This window comes from Clytia hemisphaerica, unplaced genomic scaffold (assembly GCF_902728285.1).
Source record: "Clytia hemisphaerica strain Z4C2 unplaced genomic scaffold, Clytia hemisphaerica genome assembly, whole genome shotgun sequence".
In the NCBI taxonomy this organism is placed as follows: Eukaryota; Metazoa; Cnidaria; class Hydrozoa; order Leptothecata; family Clytiidae; genus Clytia; species Clytia hemisphaerica.
In genome coordinates, this window is record NW_027103528.1 from 3547704 (window position 1) to 3563733 (window position 16030).

Below are 16030 nucleotides of genomic sequence, written 5' to 3' on the forward strand. Positions count from 1 at the left end.
GCTTGCGAGTTAAAACCTAAGACCTGGTGGAGATATATCGATGATATTTTTATGATCTGGGAGCATGGGGAAGAGCACCTCCAAGACTTCATGAAATTCATTAACAATTTCCATTCCTCTATAAAATTTACCTTTGAATATTCTCCAACTTCTGTCAATTTTTTAGATGTCCAAATTATTAGGGTTAATGATAAGTTAGTGACGGACTTGTATGTCAAACCCACTGATACCCATCAGTATTTAGACGCATCCTCGTGCCACGCATTTCATTCAAAAAAGGCCATTCCTTAATCTACGCTTAAATCGCATCTGTTCAGAACAATCTTTTTTTTTGACCTCAGATGCGACCAGCTAGCATTGTGGCTAAAAAAGCGAGGATACAGTGACAAACTGGTTCGTCGAGAAATTCTGAAGGCCAGAGAACCGAAGCGAGATGATTTGCTCTTCAGAGAGCAGAACAATAAAAAAGATCGTGGACGTAAACTGGTTTTCAATCTAACTTATCATCCTGCCTTTGCCAACATTAAGAATGTCTTGCGAGACATTCATGTACTCCTCACAGCGGCGAATGAAGAACATCGCAAGGTGTTTTCTGTTGGCTTTAAGAGAGGCAAAAGCCTCAAAGACCTTCTTGTTCGATCCAAACTCTCTAAACCTAAGAAGACAGGAGGTCAATCTGAAGCATGTCAGCAAACACGCTGCTTGATATGTCCTTCTATCACTAAAACAAAATCTTTTAGGAGCTCAATAACATCGGAGGAATACGAAATCAGGTGTCATTTGAACTGTGATTCTGAACATGTTGTCTACCTAGTGACATGCAAACATGTCAAAAACAATATGTAGGCAGCACCGTAAAATTTAGAAACAGGTTTAACAACTATAAATCTTGTTTCCGGAAATGCAGTTCAGGTGAAACAGCGCCTCAAATGTCATTTCACTCTCATTTTTGTCAGGAGGGTCATAATGGTATAGAGGACTGGGATTTTACACTAATCGATCAATCCCAGAATGAACAGAGTCTTCGGGTACGCGAAGATTTCTGGATTAACAAACTCCAGACCTTTGAGCCTCAGGGCTTGAATGAGAGGGTTAAGTGATGATCGATTATGGCTAGGTTTTTACCCTTTCTTTGTTTAGTTCTTTTTGTCTTCTTGTCAGGCGGGAACTTAACTTTTGAGAAAAAACTTCTTTACTTTAATAAAGACGGAGAAAATTGGTTTTACTGTGACAAGATATATATGATAATATAGCCTACAATCTCCCTCTTTTTGTGCGATGACTTTGAAACAGGTGTCCTTTACGGACCAGTGGTGGCGCTCAACTTTCTACATGAAAGATTTCAAGGCTATATAAAATTTCCCGAAAACAGTGGAGTAAATGGAGTAAGATGAGATATCCATTATATGGAGTACAAAACGACAAATGAAGATAAGAACAAAAAAGTTTTTTTCATAAATATCATCAATCAAATATTGAAAGATAACACCACTTTTTTAAATCAGCTGATTTACTGGTACGTATCAAAAAGGATAGCTAGTGGAAAGTTCTGATGAAGTTCTAGAAAATGCAGAATTTAAGCCACATATATCTTGTCAAACCCACCATATCTAACATTAATCACTACAAGCTAACTCGAGTACTCAAAACTGTTTTCAAACCAAACAAAGTTTGGAGGACATTAGTTAGTATATCCATTCGTTAGTTCTAAAAATCATCAGGACGATCCCCCGCATATTCCTACGACCAACAAGATTGCAAAAATGAAATGCAAATGAATTGAATCTTTAAAAACAAGAGCTCAAAAATCAGTGAAAGCTATATGTCTAAATCACTATTGCGCTTACCTTGGAATATCATATCATATCAATAATATCATCTGGAATTGACAACTGCGACGGGGTTCCGTAAAGAAAGGTTCCAAGAATTAGTTCTTATTAGGGTTATTAGAATGCGCATTGAATGAATATCGGGGAAGATCATTGGATTGTTACTCCTAGCCTTTTGTTTCCCTTTGACAGCGTTTGTCATCAAATTACTGTAGCAACTAGATATACCTACAAATGATTGGTTTAATCGATTTCTCATGCTTAAGCCTTTTCCGTAGTAATGACAATATTGTTCAACCTTCATTCATCATTTAAAATGATTTTCTGTGGCAATCCATTTGCAATTTCATCGAAAGTCACTCATCTTTATTCCCAAAGAGACTTAAATTTTTAAACTTCAACCTCAAAAAAAACCATCTTGCTATTACGTGCCTCAAAAAGATTCTCATAATACAACAGTGGAACCAAGACGCTTTGATGTTTATTGATGGTCTATAATAATTCCTTGACTAGACCTTATCGAAGAAGTTGCAATTAAAGTCTGTCCAGATATAATTGGCAGTGGAAACAAGAATGCCTGTAACTTTTGATAGTCAAATATAATTATGGAAATTTTTTTTGCTTGTTTTAGAGAATCAAAAGCGCTATATTTGAATGTATTTTTGGTTGAAAAATTCGCGATTTTTTAGTTGTTAAATTTGCGATTGCAAAAATTGAGTTTTTTTTCTACTTATGCTATAACGTTCATTTTTACACCAGTGGTAATTCAACCTTAGGTTAAGAAGTTTGTCAAATTTCAAGGCAAACATAAGTCCTTCGGAAGATATGGGACCCGAAATACCCCTTGGTAGCACTTTTCTGTGAAGTATCAAATATCCAACTTATTACTAAAAACGGGTTATATCTATGAATAGTGGGAATGCTGTCTCACAAATATTCAAAAATCTATGTATTAGAGAGCATCAATCTGACAGTAAACCAGTTGATCAAGGAGTTCCCCAAAGGTCACTTCTTGGTGCAAGATGAAAACGAAGCTGAAAGGCTCACAAATTACACTGTTGAATGAAGTGTGACCAAAACAGTCGAGGATCTTATTCTCGGAAATTCAGTTTCGAGATTGGACTACACTTAACATGCCCATTCACCATGGTTCTATTAGAAAGTATTCAAACATTATAGAACCAAAATGAAAATGTTGTATAATGGGTATAAAATAGGTATAATTAAATTGGGTACTAAAAGTCATCGTAATGTTTCATTATACAAGAATTATTCCCTCAGTCAGAATTGGCACTTTTGTTGCTCCCAAAAGATTCATTTTCTGAGTCACGGTGTTCACTCCATAACTTTCAGTAAGAACAAACTGTGGAAAGATTTTAGTTTTCTTTTCCAATCTCCTGTCATTAGCAAACTTCAGATAAGGAAATATTGATGGGTTACTAAGGCAGACTGTATTTAAGGCTCCTTCTGGTAGAGCACTTTAATTCTGTTAAACAAACAACTCTCACTTTATTTGATAGTGGTGACAATAATATGAATAATCTTTGCAGGAGATATTATATGGGCTAAAATACAGTATTTTCAAATTCAAAATGTACCAGGTTACACAAGTTGACAAAGGAAAGTTGATAACCTAACTATGTTGCTTTAACACTTTGACAAAAATTAATCTCAGTAGCAGTGGGCTTTAGAGACTTTTTTTTCAAAATTGAGTTTGCATAATTTTTTTGGTCCGTTGGGACCCAAATAACACAAATCTGAAATATTTTTCAATTTTTTCAATTTTTGACGGTTCTCCGGCCTTTTTTATGCCCGAAATGGGCCAATTTCGGGCAATTTTGCCTGGATAAAAAACCTAGAACCTGTTCTGTTGGTGTTACCACTCTCAAATTAGGCTTAAAATATTCCTTGGAAAAAACTAGGATTAGAATGTAACAATTATATACCTCTACCATATACATAGACTTCAAATAACTAGGTATTTAGGCCAAAATTGACCAAAACCACAAAAAAACAGGGTTTTGCATTGGGAAAAAAAATCTGTTCTGTTGCTGCTAAAAGCCTCAAATTGGGCTTAAAATATTCCTTGGAAAAAACTAGGATTAGAATGTAACAATTATATACCTCTACCATATACATAGACTTCAAATAATAGGCCAAAATTGACCAAAAACAGGGAAAAACAGGGCTTTGCCTGGGAATAAAATCTGTTCTGATAAATAATGCTACAAACCTCAACTTAGGCTTAAAATGCTCTTTGGAATAAAGTAGGATGAGAATGTAACAATTATATACCTCTACCATGTATATAAAATTCAAAGAATTAGGTATTTAAAGCCAAAATTTACCAAAACCGTGGAAAAACGGGGTTTTGCCTGGAAATAAAACCTAAAATCTGTTGTTGGTGCTAAAAACCTCAAATTAGGCTTAAAATGTTCTTTGGAAGAAAGTAGGATTGGAAAGTTACAATTATATCACTTGATCACCTGAAAAAAATTGTGAAAAAGGGGAATTTGTATCATAGGGCAAAAATTGCTAGTCACAGGGGTAGCTTCTTCTTAGTCTAATTGAAAGATAGCTTTAACAGGCAAAATTGCAAGGCCTGGAAATTCAGATTTTTGGGGGGTCTTCAAATTAAAAAAATATATATCACATGATAGAGCTCTTCAAACTGAGCAAAAAAGTGTATTACATCAAAGTCCCAACTTCTCTAGATCAAAATTTATTGGCCTATTTGTGGTGAAAAACTGATGGAAAACAGGGAATTTCCCCACAATCTGCATTAATTTATGCAAAATTAAACACCTTTTTGACCACAAATAATCATGAATTTCCAGGCCTTGCAATTTTGCCTGGAAATGCAAAAAATCGCCAATTACTCGTTACTTGCACGATAATATTGTGGAAACTTTTTGATTTTGGAATCTACATATTACAATGGCCCTGAGATGCCACTGTTTTGTCACAAAATTTCAGTGTTTTATCACAAAAGTTTTAGTTTCATCACAATGTTTTTAGTTTCGTCACATAAAATTTTTAGTTTCATCACAGAAGTTCTTAGTTTCGTCACAAAGTTTTTAGTTTTGTCACATGAAATTTTTAGTTTCATCACAGAATTTCAGTGTTTCGTCACAACTTTCCAGGTTTTTTAAGTGTTTCATCACGAAACTTTCAGTGTTTCATTATTAATATATTTCTTTATGAAACTAAAAATAAAATTTTCTTTCTTGCTTTTAAATACAGGCATGAAGGATCCACATTTCAAAAGACGATATTTTTGCCACCAGTGATTAAGGGCAGAAGGGTGTTGATGAAAACGTGATTAGTATTTTCCCACTGCGATACTCTTCGATACTCATTTCTTGAGATATTGAAAAATATTTCAGGCTTCCTTTTCAAAACGCAGTTACCAAGATAAGTCAAAATCCCGTGGTACATGGTTTTGAGCTTTTCGACTCGGTTTTCAAATTTATAATTCTCTTAATCTGATGCAAACGAATTTATTCGTTCTCTTAGGTGTAGTAGTGAATTATTTTTTATAGAGTGTTCACAATAAAAAAATTTACTTAAGATTTCATGCAGCTAATTTAGAAAGCCTCCTTGCTATAGCCTAATATTCCCTACTTCAATGTCAGAAAATTCTGCGTCTAGAAAATTTTGCGAATGACCCCTTAATTCGCGAAATTAAATGGCGAGAAAAAATCTTTTGGCTGAAAAGAGAGATGTGCTGATTCCTGAAAACTAATTCCTATGAAAAACGAGCTTCTCAGTTTTCTTTGTATTTCTTTTTTGCAAAATAATATGAAAACAGGATCTTGCGCCTTATCCAGTTTTCGCCTGATCCTACCGCCACAAGAAAAAAAGTTTTTTTTAGTTTCAAAAAAATATATATTAATAATGAAACACTGAAAAGTCCTGTAAATTTGTGACGAAACACTGAAAATCTGTGATGAAACACTGAAAAATTGTGATGAAACTAAAAGTTTTTGTGATGAAACTAAAAATTTTTCTGATGAAACTAAAAATTTTTGTGACGAAACTAAAAATTTTGTGATTAAACCAAGAATTTTTGTGATGAAACCAAAAAGTTTTGTGATGAAACTAAGAATTTTTGTGACAAAACAGTACGGTGGCCCACAACTGTCACTCTAAATTTTTTATTCTCACGCTATTTTGAATTTCGTCACTCCATTTTGAATTTCGTCACTCCATTTTGAATTTCGTCACTCCATTTTGAATTTCGTCGCTCCATTTTGAATTTCGTCACTCCATTTTAAAATTTTTATCCCGCCAATTTCAAAATCGTAAACAAAATGAAACCATGGAGATTGTAAGGTAGGTAAAGCATGGTATGGGGAATATGGTTGTGTTGTATGCAGATTGAATATTGAAAGGTGAAAAGTCACCAAAGTCGTTGATGTTGTACTGTGTTGCTGTTTTCTAGAAAGGTTCGATACTAAGCTGCTAATCAGAGCGATATGCATGAGGGGTAGGTATTTTTTTGCCAATCACTGACAACCGACAACTGTAACTGACTCTGTCTGCTTTTCAAATTTCCAGTCAGTCAGTCTCGCAGTCTTTCAGCTTCTCAAATCAGCTATTCAGATTTATATTTATTCCAGATAGCCTTAACCTCAGACCAGAGGTAATTAGAAATTAGGGTTGTGTCATCCTTAGCTTATCAATAGCCAAACGCACTTAGTAAACTTTTGAGGGGTTGGTGTAATTTAAGATGCACGATCTAACGATTTACGATGCACGATTCGCGATCCGTGCATAAAATATGTTAATTCATGCGTAATTATACTAATCATGATAAAATATTTAGGCAATTTACAAACTTTCATTCGCTGAAACTCAATTATTTTTAAAAACATAATTTATGTAAGATTATACAAATTATATTTAAAAAAGCTTTCAATGCGTTTTTATAGATTAAAAAAGAAAGTGAAAGCCACGGGCATTCACCTTCTGTACTCTCTCTCTCTTTTTCATAACTTGAATCAATATCCCATCAATATAGGGAAATTGTTTACAGAAAGAAAATTCTTTCTCATAATAGAGGATCCGTTTTTTGCTTCGTACATTACGGTCCGCAAAACATATTGTTCTCCTACATATTCTTTTATTTGCTTTAAGAAGGAAATTCCTATATTCGATTATTGATTGTTAAAACTGAGAGCAAAAATGTTTCTTGTGCATTGTTTATTACTTTCACTTTCTTTCTATTGTAAGATTATGCAAGTTATTTTTTTCATAATTTTACGGTCGTAATTATTCGTAGTTCCATTGCTTATTTATTTCTTTTTTTTTGGATAAATTTACTGTGGTGAACAAAAGCGAGAAAAGATTATGCCATTGTTTTAGAATTATGTTATATAATTTATGTTTTATGATAATTATTAGGAATAATCAGCATACTTTATGCATGGATCGCGCATCGTGAATCGTAAATCGTTAGATCGTGCATCTTAAATTACACCAACCCACTTTTGAGCCATATATTATATGCAGTAGAGGGGTGGCGGGTGTGCTGCTATTTTGCGGTCTGTCATCATCATCATGATGTCTGATATGATACCAACTGCATGTTTTCTCCAACTTTTGACAAAGGAAGAACACTATAAACCATTTTTCACTTGTTTTTGGTTTGCTTTTTGGTGAGCTCACTTTAGTCTCACTTTTGAAAGATTTTCAGCTTGAAATCAAAGGTAAAAGCCAGACGATCTCAATCGAACGGAATCAACGATCGAACCAGTCGAACCAAATCGAACGCAATCGACCGATTGAAATTCGATTGTCGAACACAATCGAATCTCAATCGAATATCACCGCAATTTTCAGATTCGATTGATATTCAATTGCGTTCGATTGACGTTCGATTGCGTTCAATTGCGTTCAATCGTTGATTAATTAACCCCCAGATTGTTCATCTCATAATTTCTACGGGAAATCGAAAGTAATTTCATTTGGCTTGTGATGTTTCAGAGCTTGGATGTTGGGAAGCTGCAAGAATAAAGCCAGACGACCTCAATCGAACGGAATCGACGATCGAACCAGTCGAACAACAATCGAACCAATCGAATATTACCCAGAATTTTAACGTTCGATTGAGATTCGATTGCGTTTGACAATCGAATTTCAATTGGTCGATTGCGTTCGATTTGGTTCGACTGGTTCGATTGTCGATTCCGTTCGATTGAGATCGTCTGGTAAAAGACACAAAAATTAAGGGGCATTTGTCTCCGTATTTATTAAAATGCAGTTTGCTAGATTCAACACCTGAACATAGTCATGCCCTGGCAATTCAAATTCCCATTTGCTGTTTGTGCCTTAGAAGAATCATCCCCGCACCAATAAATGACTCTTACACAGCAATACAGCAGTATATACGTCTAAAGTAATTCTTGCAGTGATTGAATTTCGCAGTTGAGAAAATCTGCTCAATTTTAAGGTCACTCATGGGACTTACCGTAAGTTGTTCTAATATCGACATCGGTTTCCTAATTTCGACACCCTTCTACACACAGACAGATAGGGATAATAAAAAGGTCGGAATCGTTGATAGACTAAGATTCTTTCCTCTCTGGTGGATTAGTTTTAATCAGCGATTCCAAACTTGACTTGCTGTTACAAGTTCATTTCTCTAAAGAAGGGTGTTGAAATTAGAAAAGGGATGTCGACATGAGACCAACTTACGGTAATTTTCTGGATGATTTTTTTTGTGAGAGATTTTTTTACCAAGTCATTTTGCTGTTTTACTGCCGACAGCATGTTAGTTGTGAGATATGCATTATTACTACTACAGTAGCACTTCTGGGTGATTTGCATGAAATTGTTCCAAAAGACTGAAAAAAAAATTTTTTTTCAAAAATTTTAAACTTCTTTTGGCATTTTTGACCTCTAGGAGTCAGGTTTCAAGAAAAGAATAGTTTCATCACACTTTACTAGCTATTTTCCTGTTTTTAATTTTTTCCACAGGTTTTACAGCTAAAAATTTGTCCTATATGCGACAAAATTGTAGCAATGTTTAACAGCCAATGTGAAGGGAAAATTTTAATTCAGAACCAAACAACTTTTGGGAAATCTTCACTAACCTTTTGACTTTCAAGCAGTTTAAAAAAATAATAATACAATGGTGTTTTGCTTCAACTGTGGCATTGATTGTGGCAAGAAGGCAAATTTTTGTGGTGAATGTGGAACAAGTAAGTAGTTTGATTTGTAGAGTCCCCACCAGGTCTGTCTTTTTGACAACAGATTGAATCTAGCAATTCCTTTGTTTGCGATTGATATTTTTTTCAAAATTTAGCGGTAAATTTTAGTTTCAATCTGTCATTTGTGTAAAAAACAGTCGAGCCGCTCAAGGCCGTGCAACTTTGGTAGGATTTGTTGGCTTCAAATCCTACAAAAGAGATTGACTTCTAGCCCTTCGGGCTTATACTTCATTGGTCAGGAGTCCCTGCATTGAATTTCTAAAAGCAACTCGTCAGTCCTGAAAACCAAATTTGTATTACAATCTGGTTTTCCAAAATCATTTTCAAATGCTTTTTGTTCGAAAAGTTTTAAAATTTAAAAAGACAAAAGAATACAGAAGACCTTTGTAGACTTCTGCCTTAACTCGATCCCAAAAGAAATAGTCCAGTGAGTTTGAATCAGGAGACTTGGGTGGCCATTCGTTCTTATTTACAAAGCACCTGGGGATGGTTTCTTTTAAGAATCCTTGGATTAGATTGATAGTTTGGGAGGATGCGCCATCCTGAATGAAGATCCAATTTTGCCGTGGATACACTATTAATTGCTGGAATGGTCTCGATAATTATTTGCATTCACCTTCAACCCTTTCTTATTGACATAGTTTGAAAGGGGGTCACTACCCCTACCCTAGGTTCTCCCCTATTTTAAAACTTGATGCTACCCCTTTCAAATTTTTCAAATCCTACCATGATTATACCGGTGAAAAAGCAAGAACAAATAAAACTTTAAAATAAAAAATCATTTTGAATCGAATGTTTCGAACATACTAAACAATAAAGAAAGAAGACATTGCATTTTAAATCAAAACTTCTATTTTTGGGAAAACACAAAAAATCATAATTGACATCCCAACCCCCCCTTTCTAGATGAACCTTCCCCTTTCTGAAAATTTCCCCCTTTCTACAAAAAAATCTCTTACCCCCCCCCCTTTCAGAGATTTGAAGAACATTGTTACCCCCCTTATAAAGGGGGGTGCGAACTATGATCAGTATGATTGACAAAAATCGGTTTCGTAACCATGTCATTGCAGCCGAAATCATGACTGATGTTTTATGAACCCTAACTTTCGATTTTACAATCATATTAAATAATTCAAAAAATAGGGAATGCCTTAAAATCATACACACAAAGACCAAAAAATATGGACTGAAGTTTTTACTTCACTGATTGGTTATCTGAGGTAATAGAGATGGCGCATTCTTTAGAAAAAGTAACAAAATTGTTTTTACTGCATCTTTATGACCCACCGAATCAAATAAGAGCTTGTAAAAACTGCAGCTTACCCAAAATATACAACCCACAAAACTGGCATAGTGACTTTCCATTTGTTTTCACATGTTTTACTAAATAAATTTTGAGAATTCTTTGCATACCACCAACCCATTTCAGAAAAGTGCTCAGTAGTGGTATTTTCAGGTCATTTTTACACCCTACCATATTTTGATCTTCTTAGATCCATTTTTTTCAAAAGTACTTATCTTTGCAACATAAAATCCATCTTCAAGGGACCCTTGATTGTGTATGTTGAACTATTATTAGTCTTCAGGTGTCCTTGTCCTGCATAGCTTATGCTGATTTTTTCTTTTCGTAGGTCTAAAGTTGGAAGATGACAGTTCAGAAGTTCAAGACAGAAGAAGTTCAGAAGTTCAAAACAAAAAAGGTGAACTTAAAAAATGCCAGAAATATACTGGTTTTTTTAGTTCATTTTGGAAAACTTATGTCCATAGCAAAATAATTTTTCAAATTTTTTTTCATTTAAGATCTTTGAGCTAATTTTTTTGTTATTAAATGTTTCTGAGTGAAATCGGTATCGAATGGGGGTTTTTTACCCGTGCGTGAGTTACATAAATATTTTTTGGATTTAAATACTATTGTTTATTTTGTTATCACTCTATTAAATTGTTGTCTGATTTTTTTATTTCCATAGGACCTACAACATATCCAAGGGTGCAGGAGAAAGAGCATGCCAAAGTTCATGATAAAAAAGGTATCAAGTTTTTAAAAGTGTAGTTTACTAAACATAATCTTAAAATTCAAGATAACATAGGATAACATGTTCCTGCCAGCCGACTGACCTTGATTACTACTAAAAGCTGGAAAGCATTTTCCTAATTTGATAATTTTGTGCTTTGACAAAAAATGCTTCTGTCATTAAGAATAGAAATTTAAAATAAGCTTAACCCTCTCCCCCGCCTAAAACCCAAAATTAGATTCTCATTGATGTTTTCCTGAAATATTAGTCTGGCTGAAATTAGACAGGAACCCGTCTGCTTATTTCTTTTAAATCTGATGAATACTTGACGGGTCAGAGCTGTGAGTCCGATTTTGGCCTAAAAAAAATTACAGTGGGAAATTCGAATTTAACGCTGTCCTCACTTACTAAAATAAAAACCAAATTTCGGAAGTTGCGCTTTCTTTAAAAAGTGTGACCAGTGAAACAATAACAGGATTTGATTGGCTGTGTTTTCAACCGTTATTAGGATATGGGAAATTCAAACTGTCAGCCCGTACCATGCTATTATTTCGCCATCAGTATATAGAATAAGAAATCATAGCATGGATCTCCAGGCTAGGCTGAAATGTGATAAAACATGGGTGAACCTTGAAAAAATTCCGCACTATCTTTCTTGGTACCGTTAGAAGCAGAATTTTATGCATATTAAACATACTCAGAGCCTCACAGTGAGGCCCTTGGGAAAAGCTTTTGGTAAAATCAAGCCTTAAGTGTACTTTTTTGCCCTAAAATTGATAACTTTCTGAGCACTCTACTGGTTATCAGCAACGCTACAAACCTATCAAAGCTATTCAAAGTATTTCAAAGTCAGCGCAATCTCCACGTGCTTTCGCCCAAGGGCTTTCGATGGCACTGTTTAATCATTGTGGTTTTTAGAAATAAAATTGGGAAATCCCCTCCCCACATTTTAGAGACAGGGGCGTTTATTGATTGTTTTAAAAAAAGGCAACTACCATTGCTAGCGAAGCGCTTTTAAAGGGTTTTATAGCAAAAATGGGCCTTAAAAAAGTTGTTTTTCACCAAATATTTTCCCCATGGGCCTCACTGTGAGGCTCTAAGTATGTTAAAGTTAGTGCGGAAATTTTTTCAAGGTCGAATCTTAATTCTGCCAGACTATATAGTAAGTTTTAAGTAACTTAAATCTTATTTATTCGTACAATAGGTTATTTAGTGCAAAAAGCTAGGCAAAACAAGGGAAGGCAGAAACACATAAAAATTAAAATTTGCTTAAAACACTACGCCTGACCCTGACAATTTTTTTGCTGTAAAGGGGACTCCTTCCAATATTTTACTAAAAATAAAGGCAGGCCAGGTTGTGCATACAAAATCATATACACACCATATTCAATTCTGTATACAGTCATGGACAAAAGGTTTGTAGACTTCTGCAATATTTGCAAAATACTTCAATATCGATCAAAAACATGTTCCTAAGAGGTTCTGTGTGCTTTCCAAACCCATCCAAAGCTGTTCAAAGTCTTTGAAAGTCACCCACTGCAGTCTAACCACAAGGGCTTGATTAACTGGCTTACACCAGTATCGAAACGCTGATTTTTGCTCAAAAGTAATTCAAAAGCAATGCAACGACTTCGAAAGTGTTTTTCTTAACTTCCCTCCTTTTTCTTAACTTCCCTCCTTTTTCAGACACATTGAAGAGTCATTCTGGTCTATTTCTCATCATTTTCACTGAAATTTCATTTGTCCACAACCTTTTGTCCATGATTGTAATATTGGTAGTGAAAACTGATGTAAACCCTTGGAGAGGGTAAACCCTTGGAGAGGGTCTATGTTTCAGAAACTATTTCTTACTCTTTATTTAATTTTTGCCATTTTCGACTTTCTAATGTTAAAAAACCCTCCCCTTTGGAGACTGTTTTTGATTTTGACTTTTTGTTGTCTTGATAATTTCTAGAGACTTCTAGGCTAAGAAAAATCACAAAAGTAAAAGCAACCAAGAGACAAACCATGAGCACGAAGCCTAGGAAGGAACCACCCCGTGTGGTTCAACAGGAATGTGCCGTTGAGATTAGAAAAACGGGTCCTAAGGATGACTCAGTTTTGATTGATTTTTTGCTAAAATTTGAAAAAAGTTCCAAATTAAGACATTTACTATGGTATTTGAGTGAAATTGTGTGTGAAGGGCTTTACGGACGCAGTTCGACTCACAATCCTGTCCAGATGTGACGTGAAGATAAAAAAAAGTGATGCAGATTTTTCATAATGGGGATTCTGTATTTTATTTAAATTGTCGCACTCTTGCGCTGGAGAAAATATCTTTCGGCGGCAAACCTATTCTTTAAGGAAGATAGAGTGAATCAACTTTTGTCCTGGAGGGAAGTGAATATTTTCACCTTGAAAAAATGGGGGATTTCAGAAAACTTTATGGAAAGTGGGGGTAGAAAGAGCAAAAATTAGGTATAATAAATAGATGATTAAAAATGTGTCTATTTTTCTAGCATTCGTGTGGTCATTGCAGGAAATTGTTATTTCTGTTAGGTTATTATGGTCCTAATGGGGAACCCCGGGAAATGGGTAGGTGGGGGAGAAGACCAAATAGGTAGTTTTAGTCCTCAGATGGGGGAACCTGAAAACCTGAGGGACACCATGATCCAAAATACTCTGCGTTGAAGGTTTTATCAAATGCAGATGAATGACTGTGTTTTTTTATTTTACTTTATTGTTTTCTTTTTCTTTTAGGAAACGTGCTCACTTATAAGGAATTCGCCAAATCGAAATCTTCAGCTTGGTTTCAGCGAGTTACAAAATCAGGGAAAGGAAAGAAAAAAACGGATGATGTTGGAATCTTTGTTGGTGTCTTAGCATGGCATAAAGGTGGTATTTTGAAAAAAATACACAAAAAAAGAATTAGTCTTAAGCTATCTCCAGAATCGACTTATGATCAAACATTGAAACTTGCGAAAAAGAGAATAGAGGATTATTTTCCTGGAACCTTGGACTCCGAGGAACTGTATCACCTAGCTTACGAAACCGGAGTCATTGCCTATTTTATACCAGGAACGACTACAGATTTTATATTGTCAAAGTACAGGGAGGACAGTGGAATAGAATACAAAGATATGAATCTTTGCCTTTTATCTGATACAGATAAATTAACACTAGAACACATTGAAAAAAGTTTGATGTCAAAGAACCATGAAAAAGACGAAACGAATGATGAAGACAAAAATGACCAGTGTCCGCCAAGTAAGAGAACAAAATCTGACTTTCCTTACTATGATGAAGAGCCAGATTTTTCAAATCTAGATGGTTATCTGTTTACACCCATACAGACTGTCCATCCGTTTTCTAATGATGCCGTCGACCAACAAGCTGGGTCATCCTCATTTCAATCCTCTTTGCACTCAACAGACTCACAACATACCTCTTTGCCATCGACAGATTCACACCCAGACAGTACTTCTGTACAACAAGCGAGAACACCCTCAGACCATACCGCTTTGCCATTGCCAGATTCACACCCAGACAGTACTTCTGCACAACAATCCAGATCAACCTCAGGCCATACTTCGTTGCAATCGGCAAGTTCACACCCAGACAGTACCCCTGTGCCGCAAGGAGAACCAATCTTAAATGTCCCCCCTGTTCAAGTAGAAGAGGACAATCAAGCCAATATTTTGAATAATTTATCCAAAAATGTTAATTATGATGAGCAATTTTTTTTGACCTTGCAGAGAAATTTTTCTCTGAATCGCGCGATTTCAGTGTGGTCACGACAAAAAACAGAGCAGAGCCCTACAAACCGTTTGATGGTGACATATATTGGGGAAAATGGTATTGATGCAGGGGCTGTCACAAGAGAATTCTTAACTACGTTGATGGCCAAAATTGGTACAGATTTCTTTCCTGATGGAGCACCGAAAGAAAGTATGTTGGACGTTCAAAATTGTAATTTTCTTTTTATTGGTCAAATGATTGCTGTTTCTTTGTTGGAAGGTGGCCCCCCTCCTACATTTTTTCATGAGAGTGTTTATGATTTGCTTGTTGATGATACGATAAACATAAACAAATTGAATTCAAATCACTTCACTGAAGGTGACAAATTAATTTTTCAAACAATCAGAAAATGATCCTACAGTTGCTTCCGACATAATTATAGAAAATGGATACACAGGATTGATTAATATGGAGAACATTGATGCTATTTTACAAACGATCATGATAAGTATAATTTCACGCCGAAAAACCTACTTGTCAGAAATCTCAAAAGGTCTTGAATTATTTGGCCTTATGAATGAACTCAAACTTCATAAATCCTGTATGAAATCACTATTCGTGCCGTCAGAACACCAAGAAATGGACTTCAACTATTTATTGTCAATTATTCGTCCCCAATTTGATTCTATTGGTACCAACAGAAGGAAGTTTCAACAGGATGTCTTAGATTTCTTTCAAGATTTCTTTTGTGAAATAGAAGACCAAAAAATTTCTTTACCAGATAATCTTGAGGTAGCAGCTTCAGCTGAGCTCGACGACGAAAACACCAATGAATCATCAAACCATAATGTTATTGTACCTGATCTATCAATCAAAGGAATCTTAGGGTGGTTAACGGGCCAAAAACATAGGCCACTCTTCGGTGAACCGTTATCAATACCCTTAAAATTCGACTATGACTGCTACTCAAGATATCAAGAACATACAATTTGCTACCCCTACGTACACGCATGTTCAAGAGAATTTTCATTGCCAGTTAGTCACATTGAAACATATGCAGATTTTAAGAACATCTTTTTGACCGCCCTCTGTAAGGGACAGTCCTTTGGAAGGCCTTAAAGCTTGATTTTATATTTTTCATTTTATGATTAAACGTTTTTTATTTTTTTTATTTTTTTGTTTTACTAATTAGTAATGTGACTAATTAGTATAATAACAAGAGTCTTTTTTTTTGTATTGGCTGTAAATTTTTACCCCA

The 16030-nt window shown here is 35.1% G+C and overlaps 1 long non-coding RNA gene across 1 annotated transcript; it reads left to right on the forward strand.

Moving 5' to 3' along the window:
- Nucleotides 1-10674: 10674 nt before the first annotated feature.
- Nucleotides 10675-13905, forward strand: LOC136799430 (uncharacterized). Its single transcript, XR_010845521.1, has 3 exons — nucleotides 10675-10743; nucleotides 11011-11070; nucleotides 13795-13905. It is a non-coding gene; the product is annotated as an uncharacterized lncRNA (long non-coding RNA).
- Nucleotides 13906-16030: the final 2125 nt, after the last annotated feature.